Source organism: Sinohyriopsis cumingii, chromosome 7 (assembly GCF_028554795.1).
Source record: "Sinohyriopsis cumingii isolate HCF-2022 chromosome 7, ASM2855479v2, whole genome shotgun sequence".
NCBI classification, from domain to species: Eukaryota; Metazoa; Mollusca; class Bivalvia; order Unionida; family Unionidae; genus Sinohyriopsis; species Sinohyriopsis cumingii.
Window position 1 is genome coordinate 61984683 of NC_142967.1, and position 17869 is coordinate 62002551.

Consider the following 17869-nt stretch of genomic DNA (forward strand, 5'->3'; position numbering starts at 1 on the left):
CTCTCGATTGGATTTAACCTCTGTAGCAGTGTACCACTTAATATAGAAGGCCGAGAACAATCAGGATGCAGTCTCATTTCCCACGTCAATAATAGAGCGGTCCATCATGCTGTAGCTAACACCCTAACAGCACCATCTAGCCTAGATCTAATATGAAGGGATACTCAAGTGCAATCTGCATCTTGCAAACCACACCACATATCAACTTTGCACTCCCTCCCTTTCCTGTCCCCACATATATTTGGGGGATGTATAGAGGAAATAAGAAAACGGGTAGTACAGGAGTTACTCTACAGTTGTCGGTTGAAAATCCGTTTTCGGACGACCCTCCCCATGAGCAGCCTCAGTGACGGTATGACAGCCCCTCAAGCTCTCGCATCATGGTTGAAGTAGGTAATGTGTACAGCACATTCTGACACCTCACCAGATAAGAGTAGCCCCATGAAGATCTCTGCCCATGAAACAGGATCAATCTCTGTGAGCCTCGCCTTTGACTGTCATATCTTTATAGAAGTTATAGTTGAGGCCGTCGCTTGCAGTTAATGTTCTCGAGAGATTTATGTATGAGACATGGCTCCACGGTGACAATCAGGACCTGTTATGCCCTGATTCATACGCTGAATCGGCTAACAGACCCACATGAAATCAGCTCAACATCCAGATGGACACCCTAAGCAGCTTTCGCTGAATTCCATCGAAAATTTTGTTTTGTAAGATTTTATTATTTCTTCTACCTCAGTCGTAACCACGTCGCTTCCAGTTGCGATTCTTGCAAATCATAAGAGTGGGGTAACCTTCATATGGGAAATCCAATATTCTTCCCTCATAGGTTCACTGATTCATGGGTAGGATGGTCAACATTCGCTCTGCCTATTGCCTATTCTCCTGACGTTATTGTGATTGGAAAACATATTTGAAGAAAAAAAACAGGACGTAACTCCACAAGCGTTATTGTTGTGGCCAAAGGAAGTCATCTAGTCAATGTGCTCTGATATCTCACAGGAGCAGGTGCATCAGATGAGCATTTTGGCTCACAAAATACGAGCTATTTCAAAGAGCTTTACTTTTAAAGATATAATGGAATGAGTCGTTTGGAAGCCCAATCCATTTCCCCCTCGTTCTGTTTGATCGACATGGCCTCATAATTTAGACTCTAGATGACCTATGGTTGATGCCCAGACAGTTACCAGACCATGCCACTCCTGACACATCTGCATCCCCGGGTAGTACACCTGTCAACTTTCACTTGATTCGCAGAGGAAAATACAACCTTCCTTTGAAATTATTTATCAGGTGCGGGATTCCACATGATGATTTGCTGTACATGTTTATTATATTAAAACAGGTTGCGTCAACTATCGTTAGAAGAGTTTTACCCTTAAAAGCAGAGTTCGTTTGACTCTACAGGATGCATTTAGGTAGAGGTTGATTACTTATTGTTCCTCCTCCTCTTTCATATTCTACTTACATTAATGTGATTGGATAATGTATTTGATGAAAAAGAAAATTCGTTCTAGTTCTGTTTCTTCTTGATTGCATATTCAGCTAAGCGACCAAATTATCTGCCAATCAAAACACCTCAAACTAAGCGAATCCGATATGATTAATTAGCAGTGTTTTAAACGATCTTATCTTTACTTAATCCAGATACCCGCATATGACCACCCTTTGATATCAATCCACCAAGTCAACACAAAAGATGCAATGAAATTATTGAAAGGCACTTTGCATCCACACGCAGCAGTCTTATCATGGCTTGGGGGACACATCCATTATCCAACAGCGTTGAATAGGAAGTTCACCAACTCAGTCATAGTGTAATGTTCATCCAATTGGCTCACCTAGACCATCTATTGAACTTTGGTACTGGCCTCGTATTGTGATGCTTGAGGTTCTTAACTATCTTTATAATGAGCCTGCTCTTGCTAATATTGTCTGGATGCATTTTCTTTAGATGGTTAGTATTTCATTGCATTATTTTGTGTGACACGTTATCTCCAACATATTCGTTCTCAGAAGGTGCAGGGAATAAAACAAATGGCGAGAATAAAAACTGAAGAAAAAAAGAAATAAAGAAAACCAAGGAAGGAAAATAAATGGCGGAAAAATTTGGAGATCTTTACGAAAAGGCAAATGGTTTACATAAAAGAAATGAATAAGAAGATTAAAAAAAAGTATAAAAAAATAAAAATAAAGGAAGGAAATATTATATACACAGATAAAAAAAGAAGTGATGGAAAAGTTAGAACTTATTATAAGGAACTATCAACTACACAAAATATAAACACATATATACCAAAAGTCCCATTTGAACATCAGAACAAAAAGATGTGATGAATCAATGCAAAGTACGGAAATAGAAGAAATAATAAAACCCCTGACAAAAGGAATGTCACTGGTGTCAGATGGCCTTACCCCAACGTTTTGTAAAACATTCTGAATGAGAGTACTGGAATCCTTAGACAAAAATATCTTTCCGCCAAGGGAAATGCCTAAGTCAATGCAAGAAGGTTTAATAAACATAACATATAAAGGGAAAGCGGTTATGAACTCAAAACCTGGAGACCAGTTATTTATTTAAATGTAGATTACAAGATACTAAGCAGGATTTAATCAAAAAGAGTGCATAAAAGGAATGTCCATAATCATTAATGAAAATCAAAGCTTCTCAGAAGAAGATATGATATGCAAAATAACATATTAACAATACAAACCAAAAGTGATTACCTAAATCAGTAAAACAGGGATGACCTTTGCCATTATATGTAATTGCATTCAAAATACAGTGTGCTAAAATATAGAAAAAAAGAATACTAACATTAAAGAAATCAAAATACCCAATTAGAAACAAGAACTAAAAATGCTACAAGATGTTGATGATTGTACTAACTTAATAACTGACTTCCTTCATACACCTTTAAAAGGAATTTGAGAATTTTTGAAAATTTGAGAATTTTTGCAAAGCTTCAGGATAAAAGATAAACCACGACAAGACAGAACTACTTCTAATAGGTAACTGGAGAGGAAATTCCCCAGGGCTCCCTCCACATTTAATAAAATGAAAAGGTCAAGGCCTAGGAATTATCTTCAGCAAAAATGAAATCCTAGAAAATGATTGAAACATGAAGGACGAAAACAGAAACGGACATAGAAATCTGGGCACTAAGACCACTAAACATAATGGAACGAACCTAGTTACAAAAAAAACCAAAACACATTATCTATCTGTCTATCTATCTATCTATCTATCTATCTATCGATCGGTAGACATGGACAATAAATGGATACACAAAATAGACATGCTAATAATTAACTACAGATGAACCAGAAAACTAACGGCATTACTGGCCCAAAGAATATTTATTTAGGGAAAAAGAAAACGGTGGGATAAATCTACCTAACATCTCCAAAATTCGTGTTGGAACGCACACACGGACACACACACACATATGTATATATGTATATATCACAATTCAAAATAAACTTGGAATATATGAAAACAATAAGCTGACAAAGCTATTTGAGCCGACAAAAGATATTCATATAGAAAACAAGTAATAATGTTATATAGAGAAGAAAGAAAATATGGGAATAAAAAGACGAGAATATATATAACATAATCAGAGAAGAGTACAGAAGAACAGAAAAGTAGGAGTACAGTGGAGAAACAGTCCGGTCTGACGGAAAGACGTGAGGAAAAATTGGGTGGAGGTTCAAATCCTTAAAACAAAAAACCCCAAAATAGCATAATAATAATGTTTATATGATGTGTGGCCGACAGGAGAAGCAGCAATATGAAGACATGATCTGAATAATGCCCAATGTCGTTTATTTAATGGGGAAACTTCACCCAAAAATCACGTTACAACGCAATGCATTGCTAGTAAGATAAAACGGAACACCTTGAAAATGCAATTGCTTCGAAGAAGGGGATATCATGATAAAAAACCTCCTATATTTAGATAGGATACTCAACAAATATTTACTTTCCAAAATAATTGATTTTATTACCAAAAAATATGATTAATTGTGGTCAAGTGATCACACTGAGGGATGCAACAGGACGATGACCGTCTAACATAGTAAATAAATGTCAAAAATATATATCGCTTGTAACGGTAAAGTGATGAAGTGACCACTGTTGGGGAAAGGTTCCAGAGAGTCATCCCACTCGGGGGTAACATTGCCTGGGTGAGATGGACTCTCTCTCCATCACATGCTACAAAGGTAATTGTAATTGTAAATGAAAATTCCTGTACTGTTGTTGTTGTTGTTGTTATAGGGTTTAACGCCATTTTTCAGCACAAGATAGGCTATACATGGCGGCCAGTATTAATGGTGGAGGAAGAACCCGGGAAAACGCCGGAAAGATCCACCGACCCACGAGAAGCTACTGGCAAGCTTTCTCACGTATCCACATTGGCCGAGCCCGAGACTCGAACCCACGCAGACAGAGGTGAGATGGCAGTGATCCGTGACGGAGAGCGCTTTAGACCACTCGGCTCCTGTACTGTTGTAGGACCACTGTAGGGAATGGGAACGCCACCCTATTAGAGGATGTTATTGTCTAGCGCGAACTCAGTATAAGAGGAACTCCTTTAATACTTTTAAGTGTAGGTAATCGTCAATATAAAAAAAATATAATGTAAGGGAGGAGGAAGAGATATAAATCACTGTATCCTCCTTTACATGAAATAATAACCAAACTAACTATTACAATATATGTAGGAGAAACCCACATTCACTAATATAGAAGTAGAACTTGCACATAGGTAAAAAATCTTACAGACGGAGACGGAGAACAGTGGAATTAGTGAAGTATCGAGCGTAGAAACCGCAGGTCTAAGCGACAAGGCGCTACGCGAAGTGGACAGGCTTGTGGAGAAGCCCGGGAAAACCTAGCAAACAGTATATGGACAAACAAACAGATCAAACGGAAACACCACAACAATAATAACATAGAACGATTGTCCCATACAATAATATCAGACAAAGAAACGGAAGAACTATGGAAATAAAGTATACATAGCCCATATCAAAATATTTTTTACTCTTTGTTTTGGTTTTCATCCTTTTTAATTTAGACTGAAGAATATAATATAAAGTTTTCTTTTTTACATTAGAGAGGGTCAAACAAAAGATAAAATCCTGTGGAAGAATTCATTTTTACTGGCATTATTCAAATGCTCCCCATCGGGGGCCTAAATTACATAGACGGAAACCCATATGTCGACACCAATAATTGGGTTAAGCCGGAAAATAGAGTGAAGCATAGAATTTAAACATGTAATGACGCGATGATACCGACGACGAGTCATGTGACGTGTCTGAATGCGAAGTATGAAAGATTCAACTAACACGAGGTGCACGCCAAGCACGAGGAGATCTTCACATAGATGGGGAACAGAAATAAGTATATCATCGGGAGAGATAGAACTGATATCGTTTTCCCCAATTTGGAGGAATACGAGATCAGGGACCCCCACCCAGTGGCAACTATCCCTGAAAATTCTAGAATCAGATGCGCCCGAAATTCCACAGAAGCAGATTTTAAAACCCTTAGGCCCTGAAAATGAAGAATACTCAACGGACCGCTCAAGGCGGGACACAAGGCTGTTTCCACAAATGAATAAAGAAGAAAGATACAATACGATCTTCAGTTATAAATGCAAACGCCTGTTGGGTATGTACGTCTTGTTTATTCCCACAAAGTGGGTTTAATTGATCGTACGGGGTTATTAGATCCTCACTCACACACACATTTATGTGTGTATAGCACACTATTATGCGCGGCCGAGGCAAGAAAGGGCGGAGGCATAGAGCCACACCCACGCCACTGAAACGCACCCCAACTTCCAGGAAAAGTTTTTGATCCCATTTAGTCCGAAACTAAAAACCGCATTTTCACAATTTGGAATGCATTGACTCTGTGCTAATTTCAGAAGTAAGAGGAAGAGATTTGAGCTGGGTAAGCTAAATGTTTTATAGCGGTTCAGTGCCGAAGCAGTTGGGTGCTGTGTGTTAATAATTGGGGCCATATGCTATTGTAGTTAATTTTAGTTCCGCTTTGTGTGTGGGGGGGGTGGGGTAGAGTGGGGTGGGGTGGGGGGTGAATGCTGTTGATGGCTTGGATATTTGCCACCTTATAGTGACTAATTTGGGTCATATTTGCCTGCTAGTTTAGATTAGAGTTGCCTTATTTTGCAGCGAGGCCTGCTGGTCCTGGGAGTTTTAGCCACCTTATGTATCTAGTGTGTGGTCTGTAATTGCTGTATTTCTTATTTATCGATGTGAATTAATCATGACCACCAGTGTGGCGGGACCCGATGGCTTTGATTTAAGCCACCTTATATGAACTAATTGTTTAGGGTATGAGTTGTTGATCGTAATGCAAGCTCATGTGAAATATAATGAGAATTGAATAGAAGTATTGTTAACAATATATTTACTTATTTAGTAAAGCCAGATTGAGTAAATACGAATAAGTAGTACGTGTTCGTTTTTTTAATATTTTTATTGTTGTTGTTGTTGTTGTGTGGTTGTCCTGTTGACTCTTACATTGCCCGAACTTAGCGAGGTGGTTGACCTGTTATCTGTTGTCATTGCTTGATTTTAACGCTAATAACCTGTTACTTGATTATATTCCCTTAGTGACCTAATTATTTCCTTGGCCCGACGTACGAAGAGCAGGTAATATCTTCTCAATCGATGCTGGGTCCGCTATGCCTAGGCGACACCAAGACCGAAGGACCTGATTGACATCATGCCCTCCATTGGTCAGTCCGCCTTCCCTGCTCCACTCACCAGGTCTTACCACGGGTACAGTTTAAAAAAATAAAAAATATGTTTCTGATACTGCGTTCTGTATTGATGAGGCGGCTAGATGTATTTAGTGTTAGGTGGATGTGAATTGCTTGTTCTAGTTTGTTTGGCCTTGGTTAAATTTTTCCATGTTTTCTTTGATGAAGTGTAAGATATTGTTTTAGGTCATGTTGATATTGGTGTCGTTTTTCAGAAAGTCCGGATATGTAGCTGGTAATCCAGTTCTCTCTTAAGGTCGTTTCGTTGTTCTTGATACCTTGAGCATACATTGAATACATGAAGGTTATTTGGTGTTAGGCGGTGAGGGCAGTTAGTACCCCAGGCTATATTATTCGGAAGATATTTACAAATCTACTTGATAGCAGGGTTTTTCCTGTTTTGATTCTAATGATCTTGTAGTAGATGCCTTACTGTTCCTGGCGACTTTTTTTCTGGACGGAGTAAGGTTTGCTCCCTCGGGTACTGTTATCCCATTCTTATTGCCATTTATCTTTAATATTTTTCCTGATGTGACTATGTCTTGAATGCTGAAGTGGAGTGGTATCGAATTTGGGTATTTGAGTTTTTCTTTCACCGAAATGTCGGCTGTTTCATTTCCAGGTATCTTGATGTGTGATGGTACCCACATAAATTCGATCGTCATATCATGGTTCTCTAGCGTTCTGTGTAAGAAATTAGTTGTACCGGCTGTTGGATCGATCTTGTTACACTAAGAGAATCCATAATAATTATAGTGTTTGGATTGTTGGATTGTTGCAGCTGCAATTCTACAGGGCTCGGACGATTTGGATCTATCAATATCGGTTTTGGTGTAATCCTCGTATACTGTATCTAACATGGACAAGATTTTGCTTTTAATTCAAATGGCTGTTCATGTTTACAGTAAAATGTAAATGCTTGTAGGTTGATAATGGAGTCATTACATGTCCGTGGTGAGGGATCAGGATATTTGGATTCTTCTGCTTGAGTTGTTTCGAAGTTTAAATTTCTAATCAATTCATGGATCTTCTTTCTCCTAGGAATTTGGGGACCAATCTGTGACAAAACGGTCTACTGCATTTTCCTATGACGAGGCTTGTAGGGTGAGATTTGTCGTGTATTGTTATCCTGGTTACGTATCTTAATAACTTCCTCTCTTCTTAGATGTGGGGGGCGGTTCGCCTGCTAAAATGTATAACTCCTCTCTTGATGTATTCTTTAGTGTACCTGTACATATATAAGTGGCTTTGTTATGGATGCTGTCGAGTTTCCTGAGCAGAAGTAGGTTTGCTGAGGCATAGATTTGACATCCATAATCAATCTTTTGGCCGAATTAGATATCTATATAATAGCAAGAGTGTGTTTTGATCTGCTCCCTAATTGGTTACTTTTAGGTTTCTTAATAAATTTAAGTATACGTTGCATCTCGGAATTAGTTCTTTGATATGATTTTTCTATGTCAGGTATTCATCAAATAGCATGCCTAGAAATTTCACTACTTTGACAAATCTAAATTCTGTATTTTGCAGAAATACGTTGGGGTATTCTCTTTGTTAAGTTGCTTTTGGAGAAAACATTACTCCTATGGTTTCTCCAGGTAGTAACGTAAAGCCCCATTTGTCGGCCCATCGACCAATCATATTTAGACTCGTTTGGATTTCGCCAATAGGTGTTTTGCTGGCAGGATTTTCTGCTTTCCTTATACCACTATCGTCAGTGATTTGGGATAAGTCTATGCGTGAGAGATCAATAGATTGTTCCAGTTCGTTCATCATGATGTTAAATATGGTAGGAATCAGGACACGTCCCTGTTGAGTACCTGAATCTAAAGTATGATTATCCGAGAACTTATCTTTCTTGGTTTGATTGGACGACTTGTTAGAAACCTAGATATCCATTGATGCAGCCGGATCGTTATCCAATGATAGTTTCGCGATTAGCCCTTTAGTCCATACTTGATCAAAATATTTTTCTAGATCAAGAAAAAACTGCAATTAGGTTACGATCACGTTTAGGTGTAGCGCTGAAAACAAGTTTTATCCTATATTCTAGTCTAGTAGCTGATCTATAGATGACCTTTTATTCCGAAAGTCGCTCTGATTTTGTGATATCAAGTTGTTACTTTCCAAATGGTGCCTAAGTCTGTTGTTAATCATAGCCTTCGCTTCCTTGCAAATGTTGTCTGTGTGAGATTGGTCTGTTGAAGTTTGAATCAATTGGAATTTTGCCCGGTTTTGGGAAGGGTATTACGATTGCTTGTTTCCAGTTGTTTGATATTGTATCAGTGGGCCAGATGACGATTATCATATCTGATATTATTACCTCCATATTTTTAGTACATATTTTATATTTTGTAAGACAATTGGTCCTCTCCAGGTGAGGTTGTTAACTTGTTCCTTAATGCTGCTCTCCATTCGTGAATGGTAAAATTGGTAATAAGTTGGGATTGTATGGTTCCTTGATCAGTGAACAACCGGGATTAGTGAGTTCTACCCTATTCCGATGGTTTTGGAATTGTAATGTATGATTAGTTTTACTGCTCATTCCTCCGAAATGTTGGGTAAGTAGGTTAGCTTTTTCCATGTAAGTAAAGGCTTCTGGGAATTTGGGTATTGTTTGCATTGCTTTACCCTTTATTACCTTTCTTTTACCATACCTGTTTTGCATTAATTTATTATTTAGGGACGAGCAGTAATTACGCCAAGTATTTTATTTAGCGGTATTAATGTCTTTTTTGCAGTCTGTTCTTTTCCTTTCTCAAATATGAAATCTGAAGATAGTTTGATAGGTCTAAATCTGCTGAGGGCCTTTTTTTTCTTCGAGTGCTTTTTTGCATTCGTCATTCCACCACAATGTGAGGGAGAGTTGGTTTAGATCTCCTTTCTCCTCCTTTGGGGATGACAGAGCCGCCGCAGGGGTTAGTACCCCGGTTGTGGTTTTGTTATAAGTATGCACATTGATATATCACATTTGTTCTAATTTGATGTATTGAAGGGTCAAGTGGAATGCAGCCCAGTCTGCTTTGTCTGATTGCCATCTAGGTATGTCACTTGTTTGTATAGTAGGAATAGTCACATTAATGGTGGCGATATGATAGGAAAGTGTTCGCTTCCAAGGGTGCTGGTTTGATCCACTTCTCAGCTGGTTATTTGGGCTATTTTTGGTTTACAGATAGACAGGCCTATTGGCAATATCTTGTCGTTCTCAGGATTAATTCGTGTTCGAGTTCCTTTGTAGAGTATTACGAGATTAGTTTCGCTGATACATTTATCTATTATTCTTCATATTTTATATACGAGGTTACCTCACCATTGTTCATTGTGGGCGTTGAAATCGCCACAGATTATTGTGTTTTATTTTGGACTGCTCAACATTTGGCAATTTGTTTCTGATGTCGTACATTTGTTTCTTCCGGGATCATAGATGGTGTATATTTTGTTAGGAGTTTGTCAAGTGTTGAATATAATAGAGTTAAAGTCGACTGATTCCAAGTTGTGTGTGTGTGTGTGTTTCCTGTAGTTGTGGTTTGGGTGGAGTTCCTAACGTGGATGGCATAGACTTCACCTTTTCCCCGTTATCTTTGTGTTTGAAGTATGCCATGGAATACTCTGGGATTTTTGGAGTAAACCTGGTAGCACTAAACAAGTGTTTTTTGGAGGCAAAGTACATTCGGTCTGCTAGTTTCTTGAATTAGTTTAATTATCAATTCTTGATTACTTTTAATTATCCACGACACATCCACTACCAGCTTATTACTGACTATTTGCGATTGTTACCGCCTGTTATTCATGTTGTTTAATGGTTAGTAGAAGTTGAACTGAGTAAACGAACGAGAAGGAAAATATTTTTCCAATAATTTCGCTAATACTATGATGGGTGGTTTGACTGGGGTTTGATTATCTTGTGTGTAATTTTTAATTCCATTTATGAGTTCTACAATGTACTGAAGCACACTGCTTAGGAATATATACTCAGTTGTATTTGCTTGAAGATTGACCTTGATAGTTTTGCAATTGCTTGCGGCGCTAGTAGTTTTTCCATTATGTTGAATTGTCTGTGGTATTTTTGCCTGTTTTGTGTTTGCATTGCTTTTGGTTTGACTTAATTCCTGTTCTTTATTTGCATTGCTAGATCTATGGTTGCTTGTGTTGGTAATGATAGTGAATTCCGTGCAAGCCGCAGAGTCTGTGCGTTGTTGGTGATTCGGCGTGGTCTTCTTCGATTGAATGTTTTCGTTTTATTAATCTTTTCCTTAGCTACTTTCGTCGTACTTGGCTTATCCCTGTGCTTGATTAGCTCCGTCGTCTTTGGTGTTGTTAGATTTTTTTCCTTGTTGATCTTGTTAACATTTTGTATAGACTTATGGTAGGGCAGTTTCTCGTGCTCCGTGAATTTTATTATTTCAATTTTTCTCGTGGTATATACAGAATCCGTTGATTTTGGGTAGCGCGACTCCAAACAATTGGCGCATTTCTGGCCCTGATTTTGGCAGGTCTTAGTATGCTGGCCACCACATTTTCCACGTCTTCAATTGCGGGCATCTTATGGAAAGGTGGCTACATCCTTTGCAGTTACTGCAGAATCGTGGCTTGTTTTGGTTATTTTCTAGCTTGGAAAATTTGCCTTGTGATGGTCTAGTCTCAAAAGTAGGATTGTGCTGTCATAAATTCCACTAATACTGTTTATGTTTCGTGGCTTTGTGTGTTCCTAGGTTTAGTAGCTCTTGTTACATCCAATCTATAGAACAATAGTTCATCTTTGATTTCCAAATTGTTTTTTTATTTGTTTGTGAGCGCCCTTTAGTTTGATTACTTTTTGTACGAAAATCAGTTTTGTGCTACCTTGTTTGTTTCTGTGGTGGTTTTTTCTGTTGTTTTGTTTTCATGCGCTTTGGTTGGTTTTGGTAAGCGATTTGTTTCTTGTTATGGTCGCTGTGATATCTCCAGTGGCATTAAGTTCCATGTATTTGGCCACTTGATGTAATGTGCTGCACCAGATTGTGATGTAATTCGATCTAGACCTGATTACTTTGAATTCTCCTCCGTGGCATTTTTTAAAGCGTTGAAGCGATGCTGCGGCTGCTTATATTCTGCAATTTGGTGTTCTTGCTGGAGATGTAGAAGGTATGCTATATCGGGTTGCATGATTGTCTATCTAGTTGTTCTCAGTTCACGTTGTGATCTGCTCTTTTAAGGTTTGCTGTATCTTGTTTGGTCAATTTTCCTGCTTGGTTTCTACTGGGTTGTTGTTTATTGCTACTTGAGTTATGGGCTTGCGATGGTTGTTTAGTTGAGTTGGCTTTGAATGTTCCTTTTAGAGGGTTTTCCATCTACCTGTATATTCTTCAATGGAGGCGAGAGGGAGACGGTGAGGAAAGAAGGAAAATGAATAGAAAACGTAGAAAGAGGAGGAAGGCAGCTTTTTTTGAGGGCTGCAGACTACTCAACTACAACGCCTGGATCTCTGACCGAAATACCTAGACTTATGGAATAGATAATGATTCATCATTTGATTACAACCTACATAGCGAACCAGACTATATCACGGCAGGACAACATGATAAACGTGGAGGCCCAGACAGAAATAAACCTCCACGACATTACACGAGCTAGGGAACGTGCCTAAGTAGAAGCTGAAGCTGCGGCTAAAAGCGAAAGCTGAAGCACAATTTCCGGCTCAGACACAGATTCAGAGGAGGACAAAGAGGAAGGTAAGTCTAAGGATGCAGTTGAAGAAGAGGATATTAACCCATATAGACAACGACTGGTGGATCTCGGTATAGAAGCAGCACTAATTAACTCCTAAAAGGCCAATCATTTTGTAAGTGTAGTGAAATACTTATCCTGGAGACAACTTAAAACTAGGAAGCCGGTACCCCAACAATGGCAATTTGGGGTACGTATCTTCACTCAGTTTTGCAAAGAGGTTTACCAAAATCATCCAATAACCAACCTGATGCTGCCCGTCTAACAGCTGACAGAACTTCACGGGTTCGAGACATTTCCAGAACAGCGGTTCGACGAAACACGGCGTGCAGCGGAGATAAAGGAAGAGGAAAACCTTTCGACTGCAGTTCTAACATCCTTTTTTAGGGCTACAATACTATTTCAGTGCCTAATTATTTAAGGGGTTCCATTTTGGATTGGAAACACGGCTCAATTTCTGCAATAGATACGAATTTGATCCTTTGGTAACCGGTCACATTTTTTCTCTTAAAACCAGACAAGGGCAAACCAATTTTTTTAGTCGCTATGATTAGCAGATTTTCAGGATAATATTAGGACTTACAATATACGCTCAGTACTCAAAATTCTAAATTAAAAGTAAAAAAGTTTTAACTATATGTTGCGTGATTCAAATTACGACTGTGGCTTACTCAGAATTGGCAATAGGGATTAGCCCCTTGGTTGAATGGCAAGATTTTACATTATTATACCTGGCGTGTCAGCCTTAGGGTTCCAGTTGGCGCTTGGACTCTTAAATCGGGCCCTTTCCTACCTTCCCTGACAAGGACTACCAAAGACGAGTGTGTGGGACGATTCCCAATTATCTAATAATCATGTGCTCCGAAGGGCGTGTACGCACAGAACCGGGGTGGCGCTATGAATGGGGTATTAATCTGCAAAAAGCGTCGAAATGATACAGACATATCACGATGAATTTATGTTTGTATTCCTGCCTATCGTATGTCCCGTGGGACTAAACACGCCCCTGAATCGGACAATAATTAAATTGCACACTTTATGTGCACAAATGCCTGGCAGATGGGGCTCCTTTCCTTCCTCCACGATCAGTTAAGTAATCTGCCATTGCGGAAATAAACTGGTCGCACATGCACAAGTGCAAAAGCGACATAAATTCCAAATTTGATTGATTGACAGACGCACGACATACAGGTAGCACTGCAAAGAAACAAATATAAGTCATTTTGTAGTTTAGTATTTTTTTGTTTTTGTTTTTCAAAGAAAATAAAAAACACTAAAATGTCTTTCCCGTGGAATAGAACAAAAGAAACATTAAAAATCAGAAACGAACTCAGTGAAAGAGCGAATTATATGTAAATACTTTGTATGAATATGCTTTCTTTTAATAGCAAACTAAATATAAATAACAACTCTGACTGAATTTGATTATGACGCCAGTCCTAACATTACACAATTTAGCATAATACATAGCAAACACAGTGCAGTAGGAAGATCTCTTGGCAATGAAGACCAAAGAGAAATAAGGGGGACGGAAACCGGCCTTTGACAAATATGACTATGGAAGGAAGTACATCCCCCATTACCTCAACATTTTCGAGCCTGGGGAGGGAGAATTTGGGAACCTGAGACCAGGAACCCTGATAAGTACCAATCTATCAAAATTTTAGGAAAGTAGAGAAACCCTAATCAAAAATGCATCTAAATAAATTTTTTATCAAACTTCTTTTTGAGTTCTATTGTTGGAAAATACCCATATTACCAGACCTTAGTGGATACAATAACATACAAAATCCTTTATAAAATTTCGGCTCAATGGGGGATACCTCAACGGTTACTAGATAACATAGCTAAGAGGGGTCAACATATGAAGCACTTTACCAACAGAAGTATGCATTCCATTTATGAACGGAATTTACAACTGTAATGAGTCTATGTAATTGATTATACGGAGGACCAACTTCAATGTGCCATTTTGCGTGGATATTTATTATGGAGAGATGGTGTTTTCATTTGAACAACAGAATATATAGTATGATCACTTTCTTTTAAATAATTATCAAGTGATGTGATCTTTTCCATTAATGGATAAAATGAGTTTACTCAATTATTTTCGCCAAAAAGGATCATAAAGAAAACTTAGTGAAGGAAAACCTAAAGTACAGGGCTAAAATTTAAGGCTGCTACTCAGTCTGAGTTCTTCCAAGAGACATAAGTAAAAATTTATAAAATATGACATATCTAAGAAACAAAGACATGTCAGCCAATTGGTTTCATAAGTATCCATGGCTTGAATTCACTGACTCTGAAGGAATGGTGTTTTACTTATCCCAAACTGGCATGGGCTGGGTATCGAACCAATTTATTTGTCGACGTAACAGATACATTCATGGTTTAATAAATCATGTCACGTGACAGCTTTGAACATCATATAGCCTGTGGGCAGGCAGCACAGTATATGCATGGCATTAGCCAGATGTGCAGAAATATCCTGCAGTTGGAGTTGCTAAGACGTCCCTTGAAAAGCCTGTCTTGAAATTAATTAAGAAAGAAAAATAAAATAAAATAAAATAAAATAAAACAAGAGCTTTCTTTAAGGCAGTTATCTCCCTAGCCTAATATGGAAAATCATTTTATATCATGGAAATGCTGTGCGTGCTCTTGGTGAAGAACAGTGGTAAATTTGGTGCTAATTAAAGAACAGATCCGAGTCAAGAAACATTTGACAATTGATAAATTCTTGAGAGCAGACGTTTTGAAAAGTTGCAATTCCAGTTAATTCATTACCGCTCTTGCTGATGAAAAACAGATCCTACCGTATGTGAACAAGAACGATTGTATATAAGATATCTAACTATAAATGTTAAGCCCTTTGAAGAAAATAAATCTGTTTTACATTATTTTGTTTTTATTTCTATGGATTAAAATGCATACATTTCATCCAATATAGGCAAGATAGCGAAATTTTCTGAAAAGTGAAAATGTATATATATATTGAAAATGTATGTGTATATATATATATATATATATATATATATATATATATATATATATATATATATATATATATATATATATATATATATATATATATATGATGTATTGAGATGATAAATTGTATTTACATAGGTATAAAAGACTCAGAAAAATGTTGGCAAGTGTCATTGCTTATATCCATGTCTGTGAAAGACGCTCTCGTTTGTCTGGTGATAATTTGTAACCGTGCACAATGGTGTCGTATGTTAGAGTGGTAACGATGAAATCAGTATTAAGCATAAGAATTGTTCAAGAAAGTTAATGACGTCAAAATGTGGAAAGTGAGCTTAATGGGAATATTTTAGAGACCAATCTGACAAATTACGCAACTAATTCGTGCATTGATGCGATGAGAAAATAGAAGTTCTCATTGAATTTGGCTCTGAAAAGCAATAATGGATGAACTATCGCAATGTATTGAGAACTGGTCAACTAGATTTGCAAATGTATAGCAAACTGTGAGGAGAATTGGTGAGGGTTTCGATTTGTTGGACCTGGTGGTGTAATGCACAAATCTAACGGTACCTTAGTGCAGGGAGTTTTGGGCGGAGGTCAGTATGATTTCCAGTAACCTGATTTTACCAATATTGAGACTTATGTACCCTGCCTTGACGATGGGAGATATCTTTCAGAATTATCCAAACTATTGGGACAAGTTTTTTCAAGAAGGGCTGTAGTCATGACTTTAATATGACTTAAGCAATGCAACCGTTACAAACCCGGTTTGGTGAAAATCATTTTCCGCACGAGAAATTGAAATCATGCTGCTTTGGAACAGGAATAATCTGAAGCAAGGTTGATTGAGGTGGTTGCACACACATTAATCAGTTAGGTTCCTCAAGGAAATAATACAGGGTCACAGGGAGTGGTCATATTTTCCCACAATACAGAAGCGAAGCTTGGCATGACTGAACCAAGGGAAGAGGTTGTTGTTGTTGTTGTTGGGTTTAACGCCATTTTTCAGCACAAGACAGGCATACATGGTGGCCAGTATAAATGGTGGAGGAAGAACCCGGAAAACCCCCGGGAAGAACCACCGACCCACGGGAAGCTACTGGCAAGCTTTCTCATATACCCACATTGGCCGAACCCGGGACTCGAACCCACGCAGACAGAGCTGAGATGGCAGTGATCCGTAACGGTGAGCGCTTAGACCACTCGGCCACTCGGGGCACCCGAGAAGATTATGAACCCGTCCGATCTTATTGAAACATACAGATTGCTCCGACAATGTGAGTTGATGGACAGACAAAGTCAATGTTTGGGTCTTTCTTTGATGAAAAATATACATTCTGATATTGTGTCTGCGTGTGAATCTCAGTGTTATGTATATGTAATTTGTTGTTGGTTTGTTAGTTTGTTTGTTTATGCTACTGTAATGTAATTTTGTTTACTGGATTTGATATTGTCCAGAATAGAGTTCAGTTGTTACTTTTATTTATTTTATTTTCGACGTAAACAACTAATAAATGATACATTGTATCCTTTCGCTGACCTTGTTTCACAATCAGTGTCAATTTTGGTAAACAACTTAAAAAAAATCATTCTTTCTCAGAGTAAGAATTTTAAGTTGAGTCAAGGTCATGGTGGGTAGGAGTGATGTTTATCATGTAACAAGCTTCCATTTCTTTCTAGAAAATTGAACTATTGGCCCTCATCCAGAAATCTGTTTTGCGTTGTAGTTAGTTTTATAGCTGATGTTTTATGTTTTGTCCAGCTTGGGTTGATTTTTTATATATAAATTTTCTTCAAATTATTGAGATTCAAGTAATTCTTTTCTCTGGAAATACGAATTTAAAGTGATTCTTTTTTGTGCTGGCAATACATAAGTGCTCTAATAATTCTTGAATAAAGACATTCCTTGGAAATTATACAGAATTCAAAAACTGGAATAATATTTTCTGTGATTCAACAAGAGACTGTTGACACATCAGTACACCACTGACTATTACAGACGTTATCGCCTTCCATCTTGGATTTCATCGGGATTTGAACTCTGATTCACTTAGAGCTTTTCATTGATATGACTTGTGTTTTTTAATTCTTGGATTATTTTCGGACTTAATTCGCAATATCGTAAGTTCCTTCTTTCTTAATTTTCATTTAGTAGTTTAGGGAAATAAATTATTTGTTTAATTTTACAAAGCTTGTTGTCTTGACTCTTTTCTGCTACTTAATTCAAGAGCATAGACTCGTAACACTCAATTAAAATGTAACAAAGAAAATGAAGTTAATTGATATCAATGGTTTCTGATTCAACATAAAATAAATATATGCTGACGCTCCGAAAGGTTCTGCTGGTGTCCGAATTCTCGTGAAAGTATTGTTTA